Consider the following 10,084-nt stretch of genomic DNA (forward strand, 5'->3'; position numbering starts at 1 on the left):
TTGGTGGGCATTTTCTTTAAGCAAGAAATTTAGCTAGAGGGTGGAAAATACTTGTTATAAGATCACCAGTTTTCCCTTTGGAAAATGAAGGCAGAAAATTAATACCTCCTAAGAATCTCTGGGCTTCAATAAGTAAATAGCCTTACCTTAATAAAATAGTAGTATTTAACTTTTCAATCAAGTAAACCACAGGGTCAGCAGTTCGAAACTACCAGCTGCTCTGTGGGAGAAAGATGAGGCTTTCTGCTCCCATAAAGATTTATAGCCCCGGAAACCCTGTTCAGGGTCGCTATGGGTCGGAACTGACTCCACGGCACTTAACAACAACAACAACAACAAGGAAAAGAGGGCCATTTATAATTCTGTAATACAACTTCCAGTGTAGCTATAAGGTGCTAACTTCAAAGCTTTAAAATGCAAACGCTAAAAATGTTATATGTCTAACACATATCTTTATGACATTCTCTGTCTTTTTAATAACTTCAGAGTTGGATTTCTGGAACAAATAAAAAGTGAAGAAAATAGCTCTCTCTGCATTTCCGGAAGACAAGAAATGTCTTCAAATAGTCGCACTGTTCCTAAAATTGAACAGCATCTGCCTGTTCCTAGGTATCTGCAGCGAAATTCACAATTGAGAGGTCTAACCAGGAGGTAGAGAGCCTGGTCAGAGCCTCAATCTTCCCTCTCCAATTCACCCTGTTCACCCCAAATTCATAATTCGACAGGAAATGCTTTTTCCTTCAGGATTTAACCAATAGCTCTTCTCGGATCTAGTTCTGAGTGGGAGGATTTCATTCACGGGTAATGCCTGTTCTTTGGGCACCAAATGCTCAGACTAGCCTGCAATACTAGAGCTCTGAAGTTTTAGGAGCATCTTTCCTTCACCTATAGACAATGAACTTTCCTTAAAACTCCGAGAAACCTGCCCTTAATTGATGGTCTTATTTCTGAGAAATATGGAAAATACTACCCCAGGGGCTTCCCCCAGTCTTCCCAGTGACCGCGGGCTGTGCTGTGCTGGGACTCTGTAGGGTCTCGGATTCCCTGTCACCCTCATTCTCTCAAACATCATTGAGGCTCACCTCAACACTCGAGTGTCAGCATATACCCAGGGAAAATCCAACCCCAAATCAAAGCCAAGCTGCACATGATCGTCGATACGGGCACCTACCGGTGGCCTGCGAAGGGACATTACTCTTCCCCGCATCCGTCCTGCCAATGGTTAGTTTCACCAAGCAGCAGTTTGGGTGGGGATAGGGTCGCTAGCTTTGTGCGGGTGTTAAATCCCCCAGACCACAGTTGGGAAGGTGAAGAGGCTGGTTGTTGTTGTTGTTATGTGCTGTGGAGTCGGTTCCGACCCATAGCGACCCTATACAAGGCTTCCAAGGCTGTAAATTTTCACGGGAGCAGAAAGTCTCATCTTTCTCCCACGGAGCAGCTGGTAGTTTCGAACTGCTGACCTTAAGGTTCGCAGCCCGATTCGTAACCACTACGCGAAGAGGCTGGCTAGGAAGGATTCAAAAAGTCCTGCTAGTCTAACAGCCGTTCCTGGGAGCCTGAGGCCCAAATGCTCTGTCTCCCACCACCACTCGGCGTACGCGGAGTTGCGGTGGGCGACAACCCACCCGTGTGCGCTTCTCTGGGGGAATGATTTCACACTGCTACATTCACCACGGGGACTGTGAGGTGTCAACAAAGTATGGAGAATTCACATGGGGGGGGCGTGGTGGGATTTAAAGTGTCCAAATTCCCACAGCAAGTATTTAAACCCAAATATCCTTCTCTGTTTCCAGCCTAAGACTTGCTTTAAAGAAGTTGCTGAGTCAAAATCCCCCCCCAAAAAAGAGCAGGTTCTGGCCAATTTTGAGGTGGCTGGTCTCTGATGTTTCCTTTTCACCTACTAGGTACACGTCCCTACTTTCAGGAAAACAGGCGCGATGGAGCTAGGAGTTTCTCCACCTCAGGGAGAAGGAGAAGGGTGAAGGAAGAGAAATAGTCATACCTGCCTGGGACTCGAGTTTCCTGGAAGGCCGGGCTACCTGGGCACCTTCGGAGAGCTGAGCGCGCGCTTCCCTGGGCGCCCCCGCAACTCCAGCGGTGGCAGGGACCGGAGCTGCTGTGGCGGGTTTCTCACAGCCACAGTGCCAGCCGCCTCCGAGTCCCCCTAGCTCACCGCGCGGTTCCCTTTGCCCCTGCACTCCCTACTTGCCCCGCGCTGACTGGCCTATGGGAGTCACGTGGACGGGCGGAGGGGCGGGGGTGAGCTGCAGCGGTTGCACCACGGTTGGGCTCCAGCCTGCAGGGCTGAAAAAAAAAAACTCCCCCAACAGGCAAAGTCCAAGCTTAGGGATCTCTATGGAAAACGCAAAAGTGTTACCGCAAGGGTGCGGGACCTCATCCACCGCCCAGAGGTCTATTCACCTTGTGATTTTAGTCAGGGTTAACTTTATTACTGAGACCCGTCGCGTGGAAGTGTCCACGTCCAGCCGTGGCCTCCGGCGCTGGGGTGTGGGGCGGGGCTACTGGAGGGGAAAGCGACCTCTCGGGCGCTACCCTCGATCTCGTGTGGAGCACTGGGTCACCCGGCGTGTAGGAATAGCTGGAAGTTTCTGGGTGGTTAGTATTTGGAATTTTCCCAGCCTGAGGCTCATAGAAGTGAAGGAGACATCAAGTCTGGGGCTGAACCTGTAAAATCAGGAGTATGGAGACCGAAGCAATCATTTCGCCTTTCCAACAACAGCCCGGGGTGAATGCAAGGCGCCGGACTGCCCCGTCCTGCTCTCAACTTTAGGTTTTCATGCTAACAGTGCACTCCTTCCAGGAGACGTTTCAAAAAACGCATCTCGCTCAGCCTCCACCCTTAGCATTTTCCCTCGTTTTCTCTGCCAACCTGCACTGGCCACCACACAAATCGAAAAGACTTGGAGGGGGCTGGGGGAGCTTCCCACAGAGATGATTTTTGCAGCTACTTTCGTCTCCCTAGAGTGGAGGTGGGGAAGGTATCAGGCTAAAGTATGAAATTCAGCGTGAGTGCCCGGAGGCCCCTGCCTAGCGCGACTGTGAGGCGAGCCGCAGAGTCCCTCAGACAGGTCTAAAGGTTAATAGAGCAATCACAGGGCTCTATTACCGCGTAAAAATAACCCATCGATTACCACAGCCTTCAGCCCCAGATAACAACCGGCCAGTGGCTCTCACGCTTTCCGCTAAACTTTTTAATTATTATTATTGTTTTTAAGACAGCATTTCTCATCGGGCGCGGAGGTTCCTCCCGCAAATTTCTCCTACTATATTAGAGGGGTCAGGGAAAGGGCCGGGATACCACCCAGAACGAAACCTAGGTGGTTTCTAAAGAAAAGTAAGCAAAACACCCGCTTCCGGAGTTGAAAATTGGTCCTGGATTCCCAGTCCACCAATCGCGCAAACCGGGGCGCTGAGGCCTAGTCTACAACGCTGGGATTATTGGAAGGAAATACCACCCCTGATGGGATTATGTCCAACTCCTGGGAATTCTCAGGAAAATCCCAGAGGAAGAACTGAGCTCGGGGAATTCTCTTCATTGAACGAGCGGTGCCGAGGTTCAGAGGAGCCCACGCTGAGAGTAAACCGGCCTTTTAGGATGCACTGACACCGTCCCGGAGGTAGCTGCGCGTTTAGGACCCTCCGCGCCAGGGTAGCTGGGGACCGGGTATTTAGAACCTTTCTCCCGCTTTCGCCCCTCTCCTCAAATGTCCAGTGTGCTTCAGCAGAATTAGAGCTGCAGATCCCAGGGCTGGAAAATTAAGAGGGCGAGACCCATCAGGAGCTCGGAGGCCAGAGCTGCAGCAAGGCGGTTTCATGAGCACACTCCAACAGGCATACTTTCAGACACAGCACAGGAGAAGGGTACGACCCCAGCCCTGGTTGAAACAGGTCCTCAACCTTATTGGGATGAGCAAGGGAGGCCTCTCCGTCCAGGATGGACCTGAGAAGCTACCCAGACCGAACGTATCACCACAAGCGAAACATGAAGCCAACAGCCTGAGTCAAGAGGGGTTTGTTTTTTGAAGAATTGAAAATCTAGGCCTGGGCGAATGAGAAGCTGTCCTGGCCTATTTTACTTCTGCGGGGGCTTGTGGCTTCAGTGATAGCTGGGATCTTAAACCCACGTCCCACGCACGATCCTCAGAGAACGAAAGGACTGAGCTAGGGCGGGGTAAAGAATTTTCTTAGCAACAAGTCAGGATCTGACTTGTGTCTGATGGAGCAGCCATCAGAGCGTCCTCATCAGAGCCAAGGACACAGGCGGCTGACACACTGACTTCCCTAGTAGAGTGGGATTGAGTAGTGTGGCAGACGGTGTGCTGAGGTTCGCAGTAACTAGATGCCCTGCGGCAAAAGCCCTCTAAACCTTCCCAAAGTTCAGTCCCGGTTTTGTCCTGTTCCCCCCATATAGAGTTGTAGGGTCAATAATAAGCCTTGCTCTATTTGCGGTTGTGGCGAGAGATTCCTGATGGAAGAATGTCCTTTTTCAAAGGGCTTTGCGTAAAAAGAATTACTCGTCACCTCTACCCCGCCCTGCTCCGCCGGTACCGCAGCTCTAGACTAGGTTGCGTACAGAGCTTTAACGCAAGCCTCTAGTTGTCGCTCTCCTGGCTCATAGCCTGGTGAATGAGTCTACCATTGAGAAACATTTGCGTGTTTCCTGTGGCTTGCTTCGCTGGGCCTAGCACTCCAATTTTGTCCCCAAAGAGACTAAAAGACAGGTCAGGAGGTGATTGCTCAGGCTTCTGCTTCTGTTCCATTTTCCCTAGCTTTCCTCCTTCCTTTCTGTCTTCGCTCACCACCTTCCTCCTTTGGATGAATAAGGCGCCACCGCCGGCATCGTTCGTTGCCAGGAGCTGGGAGCATTTCAAGGCCTCACACGCCCGCAGAGGTTTATCTTCTGCTTCTAGGTTCCCAGGCTTCGACCTCGTTCAGGAGGCCATAGGGAAGGGGGTGGGGTGGAGATGTGCTCAGAGGTTCGGATTCTTTACTATTTTTAAAGAGGATATCCCTGGACTGCCTTGGGACAGTGGCCCAAACTCACTCCCATCTTCTTTCCACTCTTCTTTTCCAAAGTCTATGGAGAACATTGAACACCGTGGATGTCTTGACTTACTTTTATTACTAGCCTGGGTCTAATGAAGCATCAGTTCTTGAGGTTTTGAACAGCTAAAAACTATTTCGATGTACTCTTTCTCACTTAAAAAAAAAAATCCTTCTTTTCATTAAGACTCCTGGAACTTGGGTCAGTCCATTACCTTAGTAGAGATGCAACTGCCGGCTAAACACGTGTACAAAGGAATCTAAAATTCTAGTTTCCTGAAATAAATAAATAGCGGATAGTAGAATTCACGAGAAAGTGAGGAACTCTCTGTCCCGGATTTACTGGAAGCAGAACATGCTGTCGAGTGCACAATCTCAAATAATTGCAGGGTTTGCTACTGTGCACCCCACGGGCTTCAGCCTTTACCCAGAAAACAATGGCCTGAGAAAAACCAAGGACCCTAAGGTTACCCAAATCTTTTAATCGTTAACAAGAAACCCCAAGAGAGGAACAGCCAGAAAGGGGTCCACAAAAATTACCCCTTTTCCTGTGTAACGAATTCCTCTGTGATATACTAGCCTCTGCTGACCTGTCCGGGAGGACACTAGGACAGACATATAAAGTGACCCGCACTCAATGAATGCTGGGTCCTCTAACCATACGCCCTTGGAATCCCTGGCCCTACCACCAGACCTGGACTATGAGGGCACAATTCCCCTTTGCACCTCATATACTTTGACCAGACCCACGTGGTCCATTCTGAGCCTGCACAATCCCGCTGCAGGCGAGCACCAGGAGCCAACGTACAGAGCGGGGCCTGTCCTCGCCATAAGAAAAGAGAAAACGAATTAACCTGCAAGATGACATGGATCTTCCAGAGTGCAGTGCCCTGAGACCTAGCATCCTTCTAGTAATCCCCCCACCCCCCACCCCCGGGGGTGGGGGGTGGGGGGTGGCAGGTAAACATAGGGACCCGCCCTCTTCTCCCAGAGACCCAGCTCTACTCCTTTGCGACTCTGACTCTTTCGCCTCCAGCGGACAGATACTTGAAAAGAAGAGAGCAAAGCTTTTTTGAAAAGCAAAGCTTTTGAATTTCCTTTAAAAAACTACTATTCCATGTTGCAAAGCCAAGCCAAGCTCTCCCCCACAGCCATGCTTCCGGTCCTAAGGACTAGAATTTGTGGCACATCCCATCATATTTTATAGTCATTTACAGATTACAGGACACTCAAATCCCATGTTTCTTTAGGAAACAACATTACCACAGGAGAGGGGGGAGGAGAGGAGTTACCTATTATTCTCATCTTACAAACCTAAACACCAGAGAGGTTAAGCCACTTGTCAGAAGTGGCAAAGCCATTGCACTGAGGCATTGGGTCTTGACTTAGTTTTCTCTCCACACTACTGAAAATATCACATTTCTATAAGAATTGATTTGTCAGCCATTGTTTTTCATTTTTTAGTATTTCTAAATTTCCTTGAAGGAGTAAGTCTGAGGTTTAAAAAATAAAATCAATTTAATACGAATAACATTTCATGTGTCGTAGTCCAGGAGCCTATGACAAGAAAAATAAAAGTGAAATGGAATTTAAAAAATATTTTCATTAAGTATGGAGAAAATGACAAGGTCTTGGATAGAGAGCATTGGTGGGGTCCTGGGACAACTGAGACCAGGTCTGAAACCCAATCCTGGTTCCTGCAAATACCACACCCCACCAGAGTGTCAGCAGTCTTGGAGAACAGGGATCCCCACCACAGCACAGATGTCCTCCAGTATGGTCCTCTTTCTTCCCAGCAACTTGGATCCTTTTCCCTCTCTTTATTCAAGAGCCAAAGGGAACCAGCAGTAATTGGGGAGCTATGCCTACCAGTACACACCGTACCCATCATGCTGCATCCAACTCTAGGGGTGCGGACTCTTTGGGCTTTTGGGATGGGCCCTTCTCGAAAGAACCAAAGCTACAATTTAGGGATTTTTTTTGGTGACTTTCCTTCTCTCTCCCAGAGTATTATTCTTTCACTTTGTGGATCCTCCCTCACTCTTCCCCAGCTAGGGACTTTTGAAGACGTAGCATAGGAATCAAGTCATGAGCAGGAGCACAGCAAGTATTCCTGGACTATGTTGATGTTGTTGTTGTTAAGTGCCATGGAGTTGGTTCCGACTCATAGCACCCTGTATGGGGTTTCCAAGAAGTGACTGGTGAGCTTGAACCACCAACCTTGTGGTTCAAACCTACCTTGCAGTTCAGTGCATTAGCCCACAGTGCCATATATCAAATGTTTATCAGTCTTATTCATAGGTTTTACAGTTCTCTGGGGTTGTAAATTCATTAATAGTACACACTCCAGCTGCCCACCCCCATCACTGGAATGTAAGCTTTATATGGGCAATGACCATTCTTAGCACAAAGTAAGTGTTCAGTGAAACTACATAAAGGGATTATAAATACCACAAGAGTCGGTTTGAACCACAAGGTATGCGGTTCAAACCCACCAGCTGTTCCTTGGAAACCCTATAGAGGGTCGTTGCTATGAATTGGAACCAACTTGATGGCACTTAACAACAATACCACCCTTCAAGGACCAGTGGTGGTTTGGTGGTAAATTCTTTCTAAGTGGGAGACCAGGTTTGGTCCCTTGTCAAAGCAACTGATTCACAGCCACTGCCTCTGCCAAGTGGAGACTTGTGTGTTGCACAAGCAGAGCTTCCAGCATTAGATGATTAGGAAGAAAGGTCTGGGATCAACTTTCAGAAACCAACCAATGAAAATCCTATGGATCACAACAGCTGATCAGCATCTACTCTTGAGATGGCCCAGGATCAGGCAGACTTTTGCTCTTTTTGGCCTAAGGTCAGGACAACTGCACGTTAACAATAATGCCATTCCTCAGAGTTGCTAAGCACATCAGTGAGAGGTGTGGCACAAAGTAGGTGCTCAGTATTGCTGCCATAGGATGCTATGGTTCAAGCTAGATGGTGAGAGTGGCCAGTCCAGGATCACCAAAATCCTTACAGCCTCCTCCTACTATAAAGAGCCCACTAAAATCAACACTGTCTCAATGTAATCTTGGGGTTTCTGGGCCCTGGCATCCACAAGTCAGCATTTTGGAAGTTTAATGAAATGAAAAATCAGCATTTTGGAAGTTCAATGACTTCAACTACTGGAAGGTCAACTACTGGAAGGGCTGGGATCCTGGGGATGTCAGAAGACAAAGCAAACCAGTTGCAGCTTCTCCTGTGGTGAAGGGCCCAGACCAACCCTTATTTTTGTTGTTTTTTAAGTGTTGTTGAATTGAATCCGATCCATAGCAACCCTGTATAGGGTTTCCAACGAGTGGCTGGTGAACTTGAACCTCTGACCCTTTGGTTCAAACTGACTCTTTGCAGTACAGTGCATTAAGCCACAGCACCCCATCAAGACTCCCACCAACCCTTATGTTGTTGTTGTTGTTAAGTGCCGTTGAGTCGATTCCGACCCATAGTGACCCTGTATAGGGGTTCTGAGGAGCAGCTGGTGAGCCTGAACAGCTGACCCTGCAGTTCAAATGGCTTTGCAGTCTGGCGCATTAACCCACACCGCCACAACAGGACTCCACCAACCCTTATAGAGGGAAGGAATTAGGTACCCACAGAGAAAAAAAATTGGGCATGGATGAGGAGAAGGAAAGAGACATACAAAAACAAACAAGAGAAAGGAGAAAAAAGGGAGAGAGAGAGAAAAGTATGCAGAAAGATGGATTGGAAGAAAAAAGGCTGGAGAAAAATGGGAAATAAGACAATAAGATTTGAGAAAGCTGAAGAGAGACAGAATTCATTTGGTTTGTATCTAGTGAGCATCTTCTTTGTTCCAAGGTCCCTGGTGGAGCTAAAGAAGTAAAGGGAGAAAAACAGTTCACACTCAACTACTAGCCTAAAAAAATGACAGTTTGAACCTACCCAGTCATACTGCAGAAGAAAAATAGGGATGTTTCCTTAAAGATTACAGCCAAGGAAAACACTATGGCGCAGTTGTACTCGCCACTGGGGTTCTCATGAGTCAGAATAGAATTCAAGGCAACAGGTTTGGTTTTTATTCTTCTCTGTGCCAGGTAAGTTCCAGGTACTGGGGGCTTAACATTGAATAAAACTAGAGAAAATGTATGTCCTTGAGAAGCTTGCATTCTATAAGGGGAAGATGAACAATTAATAGTCACAATATATAGTGTTAAGTGGTGAGATGCTTTGCAGGAAAAAAAAAAAAAAAAGGAGAAAGAACAGGCAAAGAAAGCAGAGAAGAACAGAGACAGACACCAGAGAAAAGAGACAGGAAGATAGGAGAGAGTTGCACAGATTCAGAGGAAGAAGGAAAGATTGGAACCAAGAGACTGGAGACAGAGATGGAGATTAACCAAGATGCCCTGGGAGACAGAAAAAAAAAAGAAAGAAAGAAAGAAAAAGAAACCCAAAAAATAAAACCAGCAAGCGAAAATGGGGGCGAAAGGGAAACCAGACAGGGACTAGGCCAAGCTGGATTGGAGGGGATCGCCTCCTCTCCCCCTACTCCGGGGTGTGTGTGAAATGGCAGTGATGCTGACCCTAGCAGCTGGAGCGCAGCCAATCATTGGACCCCGACACGACACGCGCGTATCAGCAGACTTTGACCTCCAGACATGGATTTTCAATTTCAGGTCAGGGCTATTTTCTTACTCTCCCTCTCCCCGCCCTGCCCTGAGGTGTCCTGAATGCCCCGCTGGCCCGGGCACCCTTCCTCTAGTCAGAGACCCATAGGTGACCAGGGGCGGGTGTTGGGGAAGACGCCCAGGCCGGCGCCGTGACCTGGCGCGGTCTCAGCCAGAGACAGGAAAGTGTCAAGGAAACCCGAAGCCCAAGTGCGGAAAATAGTGGCTTGTCCGAAAGCCTCAAGAATCCAGGGATGCGAAGGGGGGGTTGTGTGAAATCTTGAGGGATGGAAGGCCCTGCGATGCCAGAGAGGGTCCAGTTCCACACAGGGCCAGGCTTCCTTGTAAATCAACAGTAAT

This window comes from Chrysochloris asiatica, unplaced genomic scaffold (assembly GCF_000296735.1).
Source record: "Chrysochloris asiatica unplaced genomic scaffold, ChrAsi1.0 scaffold00064, whole genome shotgun sequence".
Classification (NCBI taxonomy): domain Eukaryota; kingdom Metazoa; phylum Chordata; class Mammalia; order Afrosoricida; family Chrysochloridae; genus Chrysochloris; species Chrysochloris asiatica.